Source organism: Punica granatum, chromosome 8 (assembly GCF_007655135.1).
Source record: "Punica granatum isolate Tunisia-2019 chromosome 8, ASM765513v2, whole genome shotgun sequence".
NCBI lineage: Eukaryota > Viridiplantae > Streptophyta > Magnoliopsida > Myrtales > Lythraceae > Punica > Punica granatum.
The window spans coordinates 11857790-11873503 of NC_045134.1; the positions used below are offsets into that span (position 1 = coordinate 11857790).

The following is a 15714-nucleotide window of genomic DNA, read 5'->3' on the forward strand; positions in this document are numbered from 1 at the left end:
TATTTGTCTAGGGTTTGCCGTTTCTTTCATTTACCCCACCGTGAATTAGGTTGCACACTCCTCCACTCGTTTTGACAACGTAACTTCGATGAAACACTCAGACCATCTGCTCACCAACCGAGGTCCTTACAACGACTAAATGAAAATACAAAAGATGTCTTTACAATGTGCTCTCAAATAAATACAAATACATACGCAATACAATACATGGACGCGGTCAATTTGCATTAGGCCAAATATTCCACTCGTGCTCACCGCGTGATTTTGAATGATCGAAACTAAGGTTAAGGCATGCAGGCTCAGAGAGCCGGGGGTCGGGTCCAACCGAACCGACGATAGCAGAAGAGTCGTTTGACTCCCGTGATAGCCATAGGGTCGGTCGAGCTCTCGGGTCATGTACGGCCACGACTTACCTACCCGATCCGAGTCGTCTTCCAAATAGACACTACTAGGAGCAAGGTAGTAAGTCGAAGCAAGACCCAATTCCACGCTCGGGTTGCGCGCACTCAGTGTGTGTGGGGCATTGGACCCCGTGATTGAGGGTTTAATGGCATTGGACCTCGTGCATGACGTATTCTACGGGTTCGAGCCCGAACCGCGATTAAACAATGAGCAATAGACGAAAACATACGAAAGTAGATGCAAACAGATGAAAACTGACAAAAGCAAACAAAAGCAGACAAATGCAAAGTGGTGTATTAAGCCAAGTTTACGTGATTAATCCAATTATGAACCGAGATTACTTAGCAAACAATGTCCTAGCCTAAACGGACGAAAGAACATGTTTGTGTACGGTGCTAATTCGACTAAAGATGTGTGGGTCTGTTTTAGATTGTTCTGTATGGTGACAATGCGGTTTAATACAAATTAGGCCAGAGCGTGTGTTTTCACCTGAAAATTCAAAGCCATCCCTTTCTACCTATTTGCCCGTGTTTGATTAGGCCGAGTGCACAATTAGTCGAATTATGCATTTTCTGACAGAAGAACCCGTTCTATCAACGCGATTACCGGAAATTTATCAATTCATGCACTTTGCTTAGAGCCGAGTGATTTATTTAGCTGAATTATACGTCCCTTGCCCCGTATGTGAAATTCTTTTAGTGATTACTATCTTACACCTTGGGTACTATGGGTTTGTGAAGCAATTTGTGACACGAAGACCAAGGTAGTTCCTGGAAGGCAAATAATGCCCAGTCAATGATGGCCAATGCGCTCTTGGACCCTCGTGGGTCCGAGGCAGTCGTCGATACACAAATACATGCACACTATTTAAAACTGACGCGTTTGACTTACGATTTATCATCCTATCAATGTCAAACGAAAAATACGATTGCATGCAATCATATATCAACCACGATCATAACACGTATTCTACGAAGTCGACGCCGCCATGATCACGAGAAACGCATGTAAACACGCAAGATTGCAGAAGCACAATATTTTAATGGAATCGATAAAATGGCGTTGACTCATGGAAGCGAAAAATAACATGAACACACATAGCGACGCCACATACGCATAATGAGCCTGACAAAAACGTATTAAAAGAACATACATACTGTCGGTCGGGGACTCAAATGAGACGGGTTGGAAGCTCTTATTATTTTGTTATTTGATTTTTTTAAGAAATTATCCAAGGACTGAATTGAATAATTTAAAAAGATCTGGGACCAATTTGAAAATTCGGCTAAAGCTCTGAGGACTGATTTGGAACAGCTCAAAAAGTCAGGGATTGCTTTGAAAATGTCAAATTCGGCCAGGGACCAATCTGGATTCATTAAGAAAGTCAGGGACTGAGCTGAACATCAGTGAAAAGTTCCCTAGACTGATCTGAATTTTCTGGAAAGTTCAGTGGCTGAACTGAAGATGCTGAAAATGGCCCAGGACTATGTTGAAACAGATCTTAAAGTTTGGGGCTGAACTGGAAACAGTGGAAAAACTGCAAGGACTGAACTGAAACAGATTGAAAACTTTGTGAAATCGAGTTTGAAAAGGTCCCGCTCATCATCACGGTTCGTAAGACTCACATTACCACTCATTCCCAGAATTATCACGCAATCACATCAATGGGGAGCCCTAGAAATGCCACTTAAATCGAGAAATCGTACCTTATCCTAGGAGATTCCTAGAATATATTAGCTTGGAAGATCCTTGACTACTGCGGACCGAGGCGGCCTTCACTTCGAGCCCCACCGACATCGGCCTATTGTCTTCTCGTCTCTTCGATTTTCGTCTCTCCACTCCAAGGCTCGAGGGGATATACAAATAAAAAAACAAACACTGGGGAATCAGGGCAAAGGCAAATATTCGAGTCATGAACGGGTTCGAGAGTAAAATTAATGAAATGAGCTCCAAGACCACAATTCGAATCTGATTATGACCTTAACATCCCAATAACTTAACTCCATAACACCTGGGATTAGCATGAAGCGTTAAGAGAATTGATCTCGAGACATCTAAGCACAACAACAACTCATCCAATGACTCGAAGGTTGTTTAAACGAGTCTCTAAGGCCTTTAATCTCTAGAGGCCAACAGCAAAAATAAATATTATGAATCGATTGCCAGGGATTCATAACGACGAGACATGGACCTCTAAATGCCTCTATACCCAATTCTAGCCTAAGTCATATAGTTGAGGCAAGGGATAATCGACAAAACAAGCATGATAAGTCGATCTTGAAGTTCAACTATCAAATGGTCGTCCCAAGTCATTCACTATTCACACATCTAGGCAAAACCAACTCAACATTAGTTCAGTTTAACTGTTTATTCAAATTCGACCACAACTTACCAAAATGCTTTGAATATGCCCCAAATCCATTGAAAATCGTGCAATAATTCAGCTCATTGCTTGAACACCAACTCAAACAGTGGAAATCAAGTAATATCAACACGAATGGGTAGAAGAATCAATGGCCAGCTCAACCCTATCCATGCTTACAACCGCGAACAACAGACTTCCGATAAAACGTCTCAAAATCAACCTATACTCATCACTCAACTAGAACCGGGCATGAACAATCAAACTTCGAGACCGAAAAGACCTCACCATATCTACGTTGAGCTGAGACTTACGGAGGAACGGTAGATACTGCTTGCGGTGGACATCGAGACCACCATAGTCGCTTTTGGAGAGGAAGGGGCGGCCTCTAGTTGCAAAAGGGAGAATCACAGGCGAGGAGGTGGGCTCAGGGTCAGTCAATGGGGCTTCACTGACCAGCGGGAGCCAGTGTGATTTTTCATGTTGATAATGGTCGCAGAGCCGAGAGTTGAGGAAACTCTAAGTTTCCTCTGTGTCTTTCGTGAAGGAGGACAAGATCTGCGAATTGAAAGAAAAGGAAAGCACAAACGGAAAAGTCAAAGGCGAGCAAATGCAGCTGAAAGGAACGAATGTGAAAGGAAACGAGGACTTAGCTCGGATAACTTAATGTTGGCAGCTCTGGTGGACCAAGAGCAGCAGCCGAATAGTAGAAGAGATGGAGGAGGTGCATGGACATATGCTGATTGGCAATGAGCCATGGAAAAAAGAGAGCCACGGCCCAGGAACGAGAGGAAGTCCTGAGGCTATTGACGGTGTTTTTTTTTTTTTTTTGAGAGCTTGGGCCATCCTAGTTGCATGGACAAGTCGGCCCAAAAAAGAAGAAGAGAGAGGCTCCTCTTGCTGCTGTCTGTTTTTCTTTGCGTGGGAACCGAAAGAAGCAGAGAAGTGATGGTTTCCTTTTGGAGATGAAGTAGCAGAAGGTGGTGATGATGACAAGCTGCTGATGGAGGTCTCGTCCTCGTGGAAAAGAGAGGAAAACTGGTCCCCTCTCCTCCCTGTCCCCCTATCTGCCTTTTTTTGCTGTGAAGAAAAAGGAGAACCTGAGGAGGTGGTTGCTGGGGAGTTGCAGAAGAGGAGCAAAGATGGTGTGTGAGAGAAGAGGAAGAGAGGAAAGGGTTGCTTGTACTCAATTTGTTCAGCTAAAACAGAGGGAACAGAGCTGTGACCAACAGTTCATGGGTATGACCTGAGCATCCGAAATTATCCTGAGCTGCTCATGAACTTTCCAGCCTATCCGATATTTTTCTTGATTCCTACTACATGAGTTAGGCACATCCTCGTAAAATTTGAAGATCGTTCGACCTTGGGAAGTACTCGAAACAATTTTTCTTCAATAGCTGGCCAATACCGGGAATTTGGTCCTGATCTGTGAGGAAACCTTTAATTATGTACTAATCTAGCCTAAAACGTGACGCTGCGTACACGCGAATAACCTATCGCAGACCCGTTGATTCCGCAGAATACCGGAACTACGACCTTCAATCACTATTGATTCTTCGAATTCCTAGAAAATTAGCATCCAACTCGAACAAATCCGATAATTGGGCAAAGAGCACGAAAGCTCCAATTTTTATTGATAATCCAAAAACAACTCCTCCAGCCCTACGGCTTACACAAAGCTTAAATAGGGTTTAAAAAAAAACTAAATTGCATAAAAAGAAATAAACTTTCCTAAAATTGTAAAAAGCACCCTAATTAACATAAAATTGCATATTTGAGGCCATAAACGATGTAATTCGCCTAAAATATCGAAATTTCACGGCTAAGCCGTGAGTTTTTGCTCCTGAGGCCATTTCCATAGAAATAGGGTCATCACAACCTATTTTTCTCCAAGTACCGACTTGCCAGGTCTTCTGCCGCATCATTCTCCCCTGGGTGGAGAGAATTCCCCTTCGAAATCGCTCTAGGAGTCCAGAGATAAAATTATCCACACAAACATACACATCTTCCATACTTGACCGAAAACTGATGTCAGCCCATGCTTCAGAACGGATGATTGGAAAAAATCCCGACTCAAAATACTCTGCTGCAGTGATTGGTTCTATAGAGACATCTGACATCCTCGTCCTCATTTGTTGATTCGGGGCATGGTACTTCTCAATTTCCTGCTCCAGCTTTGCCTCCCTCTTATCTTTTCTTCGCAAGTCCATTCTCTTGTCGATGGCCTCCCAGACCGCATTAGCCTCCTTCTCATCCTCATCATACTCCGCAGAAGCAAAAAGACCCACATCATTCCCCTCAAATTCATCTAATTTCCAGTTCTCGTCATAACCCTTGTCATCTCCCTCATCATCCTCGTCGAAATCGGGCTCTCCATCGCCTCCCGCCACGAAAAATGCGTCATCAGACGGATCCTCTTCGGAAAACAAAGTCGCGTTCCCTTCAGTATTAGAATCATACTCGATTTCCTCTCGATCAAGGTCAGAATTCGGATTAGGGTCTCTTCGATTCTAATTCTCCATAAGTGCAGCCATCTGCTGTGTTAGCTGTCCCAACATACGATCCATCCTCTGATCCCTCTGATCCATCTGATCCAACCTCTGCTCCAGATGTTGCAGATTTTCACGGTCATGAACATATTCCACACGATCCCTCCTTCTAGGCGGCATGGTCGATCAAGATCAAACCGTAGGCTTTGATACCAACTGACGCAACGTACACGCAAGTAACCTGTCGCAGACCCGTTGATTCTGCAGAATACCGGAACTACGACCTTCAATCCCTATTGATTCTTCGAATTCCTAGGAAATTGGCATCCAACTCGAACAAACCCGAGAATTCGACAAAGAGCACGAAAGCTCCAATTTTTATTGATAATCCAAAAACAACTCCTTCAGCCCTAGGGCTTACACAAAGCTTAAATAGGGTTAAAAAAACTAAATTGCATAAAAAGAAATAAACTTTCCTAAAATTGTAAAAAGCACCCTAATTAACATAAAATTGCCTATTTGAAGCTCTAAACGATGGAATTCGCCTAAAATATCGAAATTTCATTGTCAAGGCCGTGAGTTTAGCTCCTGAGGTTGTTTCCTTCGAAATAGGTTGTTAGAACCTATTTTTCTCCAGGTACCGACTTGAAGGTCTTCTGTCGCATCAAAACGCATCCTGTTTTTCTTGATTTTCTGAATCTTCAATGAATTGGGAATCTGAAGACGCCAACCATGCTTGAAAATACGAAGAATTGAATTTTATATGGGTTTTCTCTCTCGACTGGCAGAATCTGTCCCGGTTTAATTGTTTCGCGCATGGTGTGCTCAAAAATTCATAACTCTCTCTCCGTATTGAATCTTGGGATGAGTGACCCGTCAAATCGAACCTAACTTGATTTCCTAGGTCAAGCATATGAGATTCTTCCTTTTAGATTCAAGATTGATTGTGATATGATGCATCGAATCATATGCTCGAGCTGCTGTATTCACTGTTTGGGCACCCCTGCTCCCACAATTTTTATCTCTTTGCTCGAATGGGCTCTCGATGTGATTTTTGTGTTGAAATGTCTCCGACTCACCAAACCTTGATCTAAAAATACCGAACTTGGCTCTAGGATCCACGAAGATAGTCATTCTCATCGAAGAAAATGATACAGAAATGTGAGTTCCTCTTTTTTCATTGCCTTTGGTTTGAATGTTGATAATTCGTGTCTTAATCTTCGGGATCAACTATTTGTGCCGTAAAATTCTATACTTTGCCCTCGCCATTTTTGTTAGAGTTCTGAAGTCCTAGTCGGGAGCCTTACTAATGTCCTGTCCTGGAGCTGGTGGACCAAAATGGGGTGCTTACAGCTCCCAATTAAGCTTTTTTCCAACGGCGCCTTTTGGTGCACACGATTTCCCATATGGTTAGCGACATACAAATTTTGGTAAGGTTACGCAATTGAAGCTAGGTGAACTGAGGGACCAGCACTGGGATTGACTTTGTTTGAAGACTGTAAGTCTACTGGAATCCAATCAACGAACCCTCAGTTCCTCGGGATGCATCATCGGGTTAGCTTAGCTTTAGCAGCAGTTTGAATGCATTTGCACTTATAGTCTAGTCAAAATCGCTTTCGAGTAATGCTGGACAGATCGGTTACTGCTATGATGCTGCCATTTTGCTCCCAAAGTTCCATTAAAACACCTTCCAATTATTTCACATACACACATGCCATTTTGCTCCCAAAGTTCCATTAAAACACCTTCCAATCATTCCACATTCATTCCCTTCCATACATACTATTCCCACCCAAGCATAGCCTAATCTCGGCCATACCATCATGTTCTCGGCTTCATTCCAGTCATCGCCATACCAACTTCAAAATCGGGATGCATGATGTAAACCAACTCGAGCACGAATTTGACTTTAAAAAGGATTGGGCTTAAAATGGATTTTGTGAAATAAGAACGAATCAACACGAAATGGAATCCATGTATATTCAGCCTTAAAGGACAAGATTGGCTAAGCACATTAAATCAGTTTAATCGATCCACTCAAGCTTAAAATCAGCAAACAAAATGATGTTGTGATCTTGTATGCCCAAGTGGAAGTGTTGAATGCCATTTTTAATTTGAACCTCACATGAACCGGATTAATCACGTAAGGTCGGTCTTAAAATCGGGATTTAATTTATCACGGGATTGGGCCTAAACCATTTAAGAGACGTGATATTGTGACTTAACATGAGAATAAGGTCAAAACTCGAAGATTTGAGTAGGACTAGAGTCAGGGAAATGGTTATCTAGCCACCACCGACCCAGCCGGATCCTTGGGACTCAAGTAGGGCACTCGGGCGGGTCAGGCCCGCTGTGGTGGCCCGACACCCAATGTGGGTTGGTTTAGCCCGTTGGGCCTAGTTGGGTCTGCCAGACCAATTAAGGCCCATTAGGCTTGTCTAAGCCTCCGTCCCCCTTTTAAAATTAAAATTGGACTCAAACGATTTATCATCGATAAAAACATTTTATGTCACAAATTTATAATTAAGAATTGATTTTGTGGTCTTGGATCTCTTCATGATGAGCATGAGATGATATCGACCCACACGTATTAGCCTTGGGATATCTTACTTCATTATGTCAATTTTGATGTGTTTGAGTGACATAAGTCGGGAACATGGAAAAAGATGAGTGAATTTTCATGTATCGGAGCCGGTAGCCAATTGAGAGCTTGAGAGTTCATTTCATTGTATTTTGATCAATAATTGCCTGGGTCTAGCATGTGTGAGGTCATGAGCGATGCGAGAATTGAGTTGATCGGATGAATTTGATCACATGAGGTGACCCTCTTCAAATAAACTGGTTAGTTGTAGGTTAATTCATTCGACTTTTAACCAAAAAAATAAATAAAAAGAATAATGTAATTTAGGATGCATATTTAATTGCCTTATGATAGATTTCAAGTCATGACAAATCAAAAAAGACGCATCATTGAATTTATTAACAGATTTGCACGAACAATTGATAGGATTTATTATTAGAAAATCACAAAAAAAGAGAAAAAAAAAAGACAAAAAGTGAGTAGGCTTGTCATGCATCTGGGTCACTCCTATATGATGAGATTCATCTCTTCAATTCAAGTCTCTCGTATTTTTGGCATCGATTTACATGTGAGATGTGCGAAGCCTTAAATAGCTCGACAGATAAAACCAGCAAACTCCCTTGACAAGTTGAGTACCAATCCTTGGTCGATCAAGGAAACTCGGTCGCAACAGGACCCCGGAACCTAGATTTCTGTTTTCGCAGACCATGACCTTTAACAACCTAGGAGGTATCGTATCATGCACCCTAGACTTGGGTATCTCTCCGACCGTAGGTTCTCAAACCTTAAATTGGAAGGCGATGACTCCCATCCATTCGCGTGCTCATTTACGCACGCCATTGATGTCAATGTGTCGTGGCCGGATATGGGTCCGCACACACACATATATATATACACATGTATGTTTACGAAAAAAGGCCAATAACATAAATTTTTCCAGTTACAAGGCAAACGACATAAGTTGGGTATGGATCTACACGTTAACAACGGGATTTATAGGTAATATGTATAAATATATTGGTCTATATAACTTGATTGGTTCAAATAGTTCGATGCTTGTTCCTATTAAGTAAAGTCTCGAGTTCGAATTTTGTGAATAGAAAAAATTCACGTTATGAGAGTTTTACCCCTTAATGGACCGACTCGGTTTGACTGGATTAGTCAAGGCCCAATTGGACTTTCTAATATTAGATTTTTCAACGAAAAAAAATACTATAGTCTCAAAATCAAAATGGAATTAAAGAAAATAAAAAAAAATTATGGGGGGGGGGGGGGTCAAACTCTTTTTTTGAGCGGATAAGTAAAAGGTAATAGGTTTATAATGAGCCTTATTGTACTTTTGTGAATAAAGGAGGGTTTAAGATGTCTTTTTATAAGTTACCCTTCATAATCAAAATATCGAATTACATTAGGATACTTTGTCTGCATAGTTCGATTCTCGCATTAAATATGCATTTGTATTTAATTTACATTCCATTTAGGCCGCAACAATACCATAGTTACTTAGCTTTTACATTTTTTTTGGATAATTGGATGGGATGGGTTATGGAGGGATGGAGGGATGGGGTGAGGTGGGTTATGGACGGGTGGGATGGGGTGGTTTATGAGGAGATTCTCTTAATCCTTCATAATTCATGTTTGGATAGCATTAAGAAAGGATGTGGTGGAATAATATAAGCATATTATTTTACCATTATACAAATAATGCATGAACAAAGATAAACATTAGATTTTATAATATTTACTAGGTATATATATGTACATGTGTTTGTCCGTATGGGGTAAATGTGTACTGAATATATATATGTATGAGAACCAAAGTAGATAGAGGTGGACAAATAATAGATATAGAAAAAAATAGGGTAAATTACAAAAAAAAACCCAAGTTTTGTAAAATGTCTCAATTTTGTCCTAAATTTTGTTTTGTAACAGAAAAAACCATAAGTTTTCTAAAATGTCTCAAAAATGACCTCCGTTATAACTTCCGTCAATTTTTGCCATTGATGGCGGGTCCCTTTAACAGTCCACGTAGGTCACACGTAGGCAAAAATTGACGGAAGTTATAACGGAGGTCATTTTTTAGACATTTTAGAAAACTTATGGTTTTTTTTGTTACAAAACAAAATTTATGACAAAACTGAGACTTTTTACAAAATTTGGGTTTTTTTTTGTAATTTGCCCAAAAAATATAATAGAGTTAAACGATATATACATATATATAACAGAGGTGTGTATATATAAAAGAAAATGATTTATAATATCTATATATGTATATATACATCTCGGTGCATATATATGGGCGAGCAAAGGTAATATAATTAGAGAGGGCATTATTGAAATTTTGTGAAAAGATGAGCGCTAAAAATGACTTTTGACAACTTATTCCTTCATAACACCCCAAATTGGTAGAATATGGATCTTTGGTGGGTTATGAAGGATTAAGTAATCCCATCATAACCCTCTATCTTTTAATTGCAAAACATGGATTGTTTTCATCCCTCCATAAACCCCCATAACTCTCAATCCAAGCAAGATGTAAGAGTGCACATCATTTGGAGCTGTCTAGATTGCATTTTAGGCATTCTCCGTAAGTTCTTGTTTGTGTTGTTCTGTTCCGGTCTGGATTACCCTCTTTATTGTCTGTTTTCTCTGTTTTTATCTGCTTTGAGCTAGATTTGGATGAAATCTTCCTCGATATGGGTTAACCATGTACACGACTTGAATTGGGGAGCGATCCATGGTTTCAGCACTTGTTTTGAGTGGAAAAGTGGAGAAGAACCTATTAAGACGAGCAGAACCTTTGAAAGGAGATCTTTGATCTTTGACCAACAAGTAAAACTCTACAATGATTGTTGCTTGATCCCTATGTGATTCAAGGTCCTGAAGGGCCTTGTACTCTGGTGCTAAAAGTGCTAAAATTTTCCAAGATTTGGAAGTTTAGCCAGTTTGATACCGATTATCTGTGTGTGTGTGTGTGTGTGTATATACATGCTACCTAAGTAGGACTAATATTTAAAAAGCAGTCTTTGTAATAAAAACAGGCAAGATGAAAATCAAGCAATCTGATGAATGCCAAACTCATTAAAATCAGAATGAGTTCACAAACTTAAAGTAAAGGCTGAGATGAGAACCGGGAGGCCGCTCGTGCTTTGATCATAGGGTTGCGTTATTGTGTGATTGACTACAAATTGAGAATGAGAGTATAGTGTAGTGGCACATATTTTGATTTGGAAATTAGAATATTTTAGATTCAGTTCCTGCATCAGTGGGGTTTCATTTACTCTGTTACTTTGTTTTTGGGATACAATACTAAATGAGGCCAAAATGTTTCGTACTTCTTCTCTTTCAAAATAAAACGTTTATTTTTTGTAAAATATTTGTTAAAATATTTAAATGAGGCCTTTCGAATGTTTTAATAGTTGTAAATTCAAATTTCAGAAATTAAGGCCTAAATTCTGTCACTTAGAAGAAAAAAAAATTAAGAGAAAACTCAAAGTGATGGAAATAAATATTTCAATTATCTGCTCCCATCAAGAAATAGAAGTGACTAATCCTAAGACAAAGGGTCGAGAAACTCAACGCCACTATTCCACTATTCTTGAACAAGTTGGAGACGGGCCTTCGTTTCGCACTATTACGGATACGAAAATAATGGAAAAAATTGGATTCGATTGTCAACTACTCCTATCGGAAATAGATGGATTCGAGCAATAGCACATGGTTTCATAAAACCGTACGATTTTCCCGATCTAAATCAAGCAGGTTTTACATGAAGAAGATTTGGCTCAAATGCTAATTTGAGTAGTCTCTTTTATTTAACATTGAATTTTGGAAATGTCCTTATCTTTTCTCTTTTTTTTCCCCATAATAAGACCATAGAATGAGAAATACCCTTATTTTTTTCTGTGACATGCAAGGTTACACCGATTACAAAATGCTTTTAATGAATATTGAACCCCTTCATCAAGTAAAATTAGTAGACCACTCAGGGCCTCTTATATTGTGATCATGGTCTAATTAGAAACATTGAGAATTCAATTTAAGATTAACGCGGAGAAATAGTAGCTTTCATATCATATGAAATATTAATTAGTACATTCTTTCGAAAAATTTAAATCATTTAGTATCAATCGAGAGTTCTTAATTGTTACATATAAATAGTTTTATCATTAATTTTAGTTATATTATATATATATATATATGTTTATTATGCAAACTATAATATCTATAAATGTATATATACATCTCGGCTCATATATATGAGCGAGCAAAGGTAATATAATTAGAGAGGGCATTATTGAAATTTTGTGAAAAAATTAGGGCTAAAAATGACTTTTAAGGACTTATTCCTTCATAACACCCAAAATTAATAGAATGAAAATATGGATCTTTGGTGGGTTATGGAGGATTAAGTAATCCCATCATAACCCATCATAACCCTATATCTTTTAATTGCAAAACATGGATTGTTTTAATCCCTCCATAAACCCCCATAACTCTCTATCCAAGCAAGATGTAAGAGTGCACATAAATATCAAAGTGATGGAAATAAATATTTCAATTATCTGCTCCCATCAAGAAATAGAAGTGACTAATCCTAAGACAAAGGGTCGAGAAACTCAACGCCACTATTCCACTATTCTTGAACAAGTTGGAGACGGGACTTCGTTTCGCACTATTACGGATACGAAAATAATGGAAAAAATTGGATTCGATTGTCAACTGCTCCTATCGGAAATAGACGGATTCGAGCCATAGCACATGGTTTCATAAAACCGTACGATTTTCTCGATCTAAATCAAGCAGGTTTTACATGAAGAGGATTTGGCTCGAATGCTTATTTGAGTAGTCTCTTTTATTTAACATTGAATTTTGGAAATGTCCTTATCTTTTCTCTATTTTTTCCCCCCATAATAAGACCATAGCATGAGAAATAACCTTATTTTTTTCTGTGACATGCAAGGTTATACCGATTACAAAATGCTTTTAATGAATATTGAACCCCTTCATCAAGTAAAATTAGTAGACCACTCAGGGCCTCTTATATTGTGATCATGATCTAATTAGAAACATTGAGAATTCAATTTAAGATTAACGCGGAGAAATATTAGCTTTCATATTATATGAAATATTAATTAGTACATTCTTTCGAAAAATTTAAATCATTTAGTATCAATCGAGAGTTCTTAATTGTCACATATAAATAGTTTTATCATTAATTTTAGTTATATTATATATATATTGTTTATTACGCAAACTATCACGATAAAAAAAAAAACAAAAAGATTTCCAGGTCCTCGGGATCGCGCGGAATAATACTCTAGTTAAAATAGACTGCTGAAAAGGACGAGGGAGTTTGTAAACATTGAAGGATAAGACGTGGCAAAGCGATAGAGCTCCGTTTTATATTTTTGATGATGTGACAGTGTGAGAATTCAACTCGAGACTTTGATCCTAAACTGTTGTTGTGGTGTTAAGCAGCATGGCTTTTGATCGCATAAGGAAAAGAAACATTCATGTTTTTTAGCCAAAAATTTTCTTAATGTGATTTTTCACGTGTTATATGTGCTCATTAAGCTGGGAAAGCTTTAATTATAATTTAATCTGAACTGAAGCAATATATTATATGACCGAACTGGGGTGACGACTGAGTAAAGAAAGAGTATATGAAGTATGTTCTTCAAGTTTTTCGATTACAATCCTATGTTTTGCACTTACGGAGATAAGTTAATTCTCAGTCGAGGTGAGTATAGCTACACGAGATACTCCCTTCTCACATACGGAGTTTCACTCCTCAGGCAAGTTTTGCAGCATCAATACAATTAAATTTTGCAACTAACATCCGGTAGGAAACGAAAACATGAAACGAACCAGTTAATTTGGTCTCCTACCCAAAAAAATACTGTTATATGTTGAATTTTCATGACCATTATAATGAGCATGCCATCATAGTTAGGTATTATAGTACGAATTGCCGCTTATAGTTAAGAATCCCCATTTTCAACATCATAGAGTACAACTTTAAACCCATTTTACGACGACTTTTTTACCACAGTACAATCAAGCCAAAAATCTATGTAAAGAGGGCAGGAACCGAATGAGAAATGCATCAAGGCAAAGGGAAACAACCTAATTAAGGAAGCAAAAAGATGGGGTCTTCCATGGCCAGTATAATGGCCACTGTGCTTGTGGTGGCAACGTTCTTCCTTATCCAGCCGTCCCAAACTGCTGCAGCTAACACGGAAGGATTCCCTTTCTTTCCTCTCCCTAAGTTACCCTTTCCTTTCCCCAGGAGATCACCGCCTCCTCCACCACCCCGAGCGGTTTGTACCTGTCCACCTCCTCCACCGGTGCAGTCTCCACCCCCACCGTCTCCTCCACCGCCTCCACCTATGCTATCTCCACCCCCGCCGTCTCCCCCACCGCCTCCTCCCCCAGTGACGTCTCCACCCCCGCCTTCTCCTCCACCACCGCCTCCCCCAGTTAAGTCTCCACCCCCGCCACCACCCCCAGTTAAGCCTCCTCCCCCAGTGACGTCTCCACCCTCGCCTTCTCCTCCACCACCGCCTCCCCCAGTTAAGTCTCCACCCCCGCCACCACCCCCAGTTAAGCCTCCTCCCCCAGTGACATCTCCACCCCCGCCTTCTCCTCCACCACCGCCTCCCCCAGTTACGTCTCCACCCCCGCCGTCTCCCCGACCGCCTCCTCCCCCAGTGATGTCTCCACCACCGCCTCCCCCAGTTGAGTCTCCGCCCCCGCCGCCACCCCCAGTTGTGGTCTCCCCCCCGCCGCCATTTGGTCCCCACCCCCGCCATCTCCTCCACCGCCACCCCCAGTGCGGTCTCCACCACCACCTCCACCACGAGGGCGGTCTCCACCACCACCTCCACCACGAGGCAGTAGACCACCCGTGAGGCCGCCTCCGCCTCGGCGAGGAGGGAGGATATAGCCTCCATGCTCTCACACAGCTCGGTGAGCAGCCAGAGTGTCTATGACTATTTTCATGCAAGATTACTTGACCTCACCATGCTATACAAATTTTGCGCCCATGCATGCTCAAGAACCGAGTAAGGCTTACGTATATAATTTAGTCACAATGGCTGCCTACCTAATTTGGTCTCACTCAGTGTCAGGTTTACATAATTGTCACATCTATATATATAACAAAACGCATGAAGGCAGCAACTTTGTTCAAATAACAGATCTCAGCATCGTATAGCATATATGCTTGCAACATATTTCTGTTCTTTTGTTAGTTTGCCTTTATATATATATATGAACGGTGTGATACATATATAATAATCAATATGTATTTTTCCCTATGTCGACCACTTTGGACTGTGTGAACTAATGGATCTCATTTATTCCCTTTTGATTTTGTTTTGCAGGAAAAATGACGAATAACATGAAGAAATAAATGAAGAGATCTATGAAGACCTCATCTAATAATTAATGCAGAGAATTAGAAAGCGATCGTGAGTATATCCTATTTACACTCTGTACTTATCGGAATAAAGGGGAATAAAAAGTAAATCTTATGTTTTGTGATAATTGTAAGACAGATCGAACTGCGGATATAAGAGGGAGGTACTCCATGTCTTTATGATCATCAACCCTCTTGTAATAACAAAGAAATAGAATATCATATCATCTCCTAAGAATATTTCTTCGTTTTGCCTTTCCTTTCGCATTTACATATGATCTATTTCTGCAATTGTGACGGCTATGGTACATGATTCTGTTTCTTTTTTTTACGTGCACTGCTCGATATCTGAAAAGTTTGATGAGTGACTAGTTTAGGTACAAGCTCTCCAATCATGAATTTTCTCCATTCACAAAACTCGAATCACAATAATTTGAAATCTATATATGTAACACAT

At 40.0% G+C, this 15714-nt stretch overlaps 1 long non-coding RNA gene across 1 annotated transcript; it reads left to right on the plus strand.

The window, feature by feature from the left end:
* Window positions 1-14636: 14636 nt before the first annotated feature.
* Window positions 14637-15484, plus strand: LOC116189277. The gene is made up of 2 exons (XR_004152370.1): window positions 14637-14806; window positions 15223-15484. It is a non-coding gene; the product is annotated as an uncharacterized LOC116189277 (long non-coding RNA).
* Window positions 15485-15714: the final 230 nt, after the last annotated feature.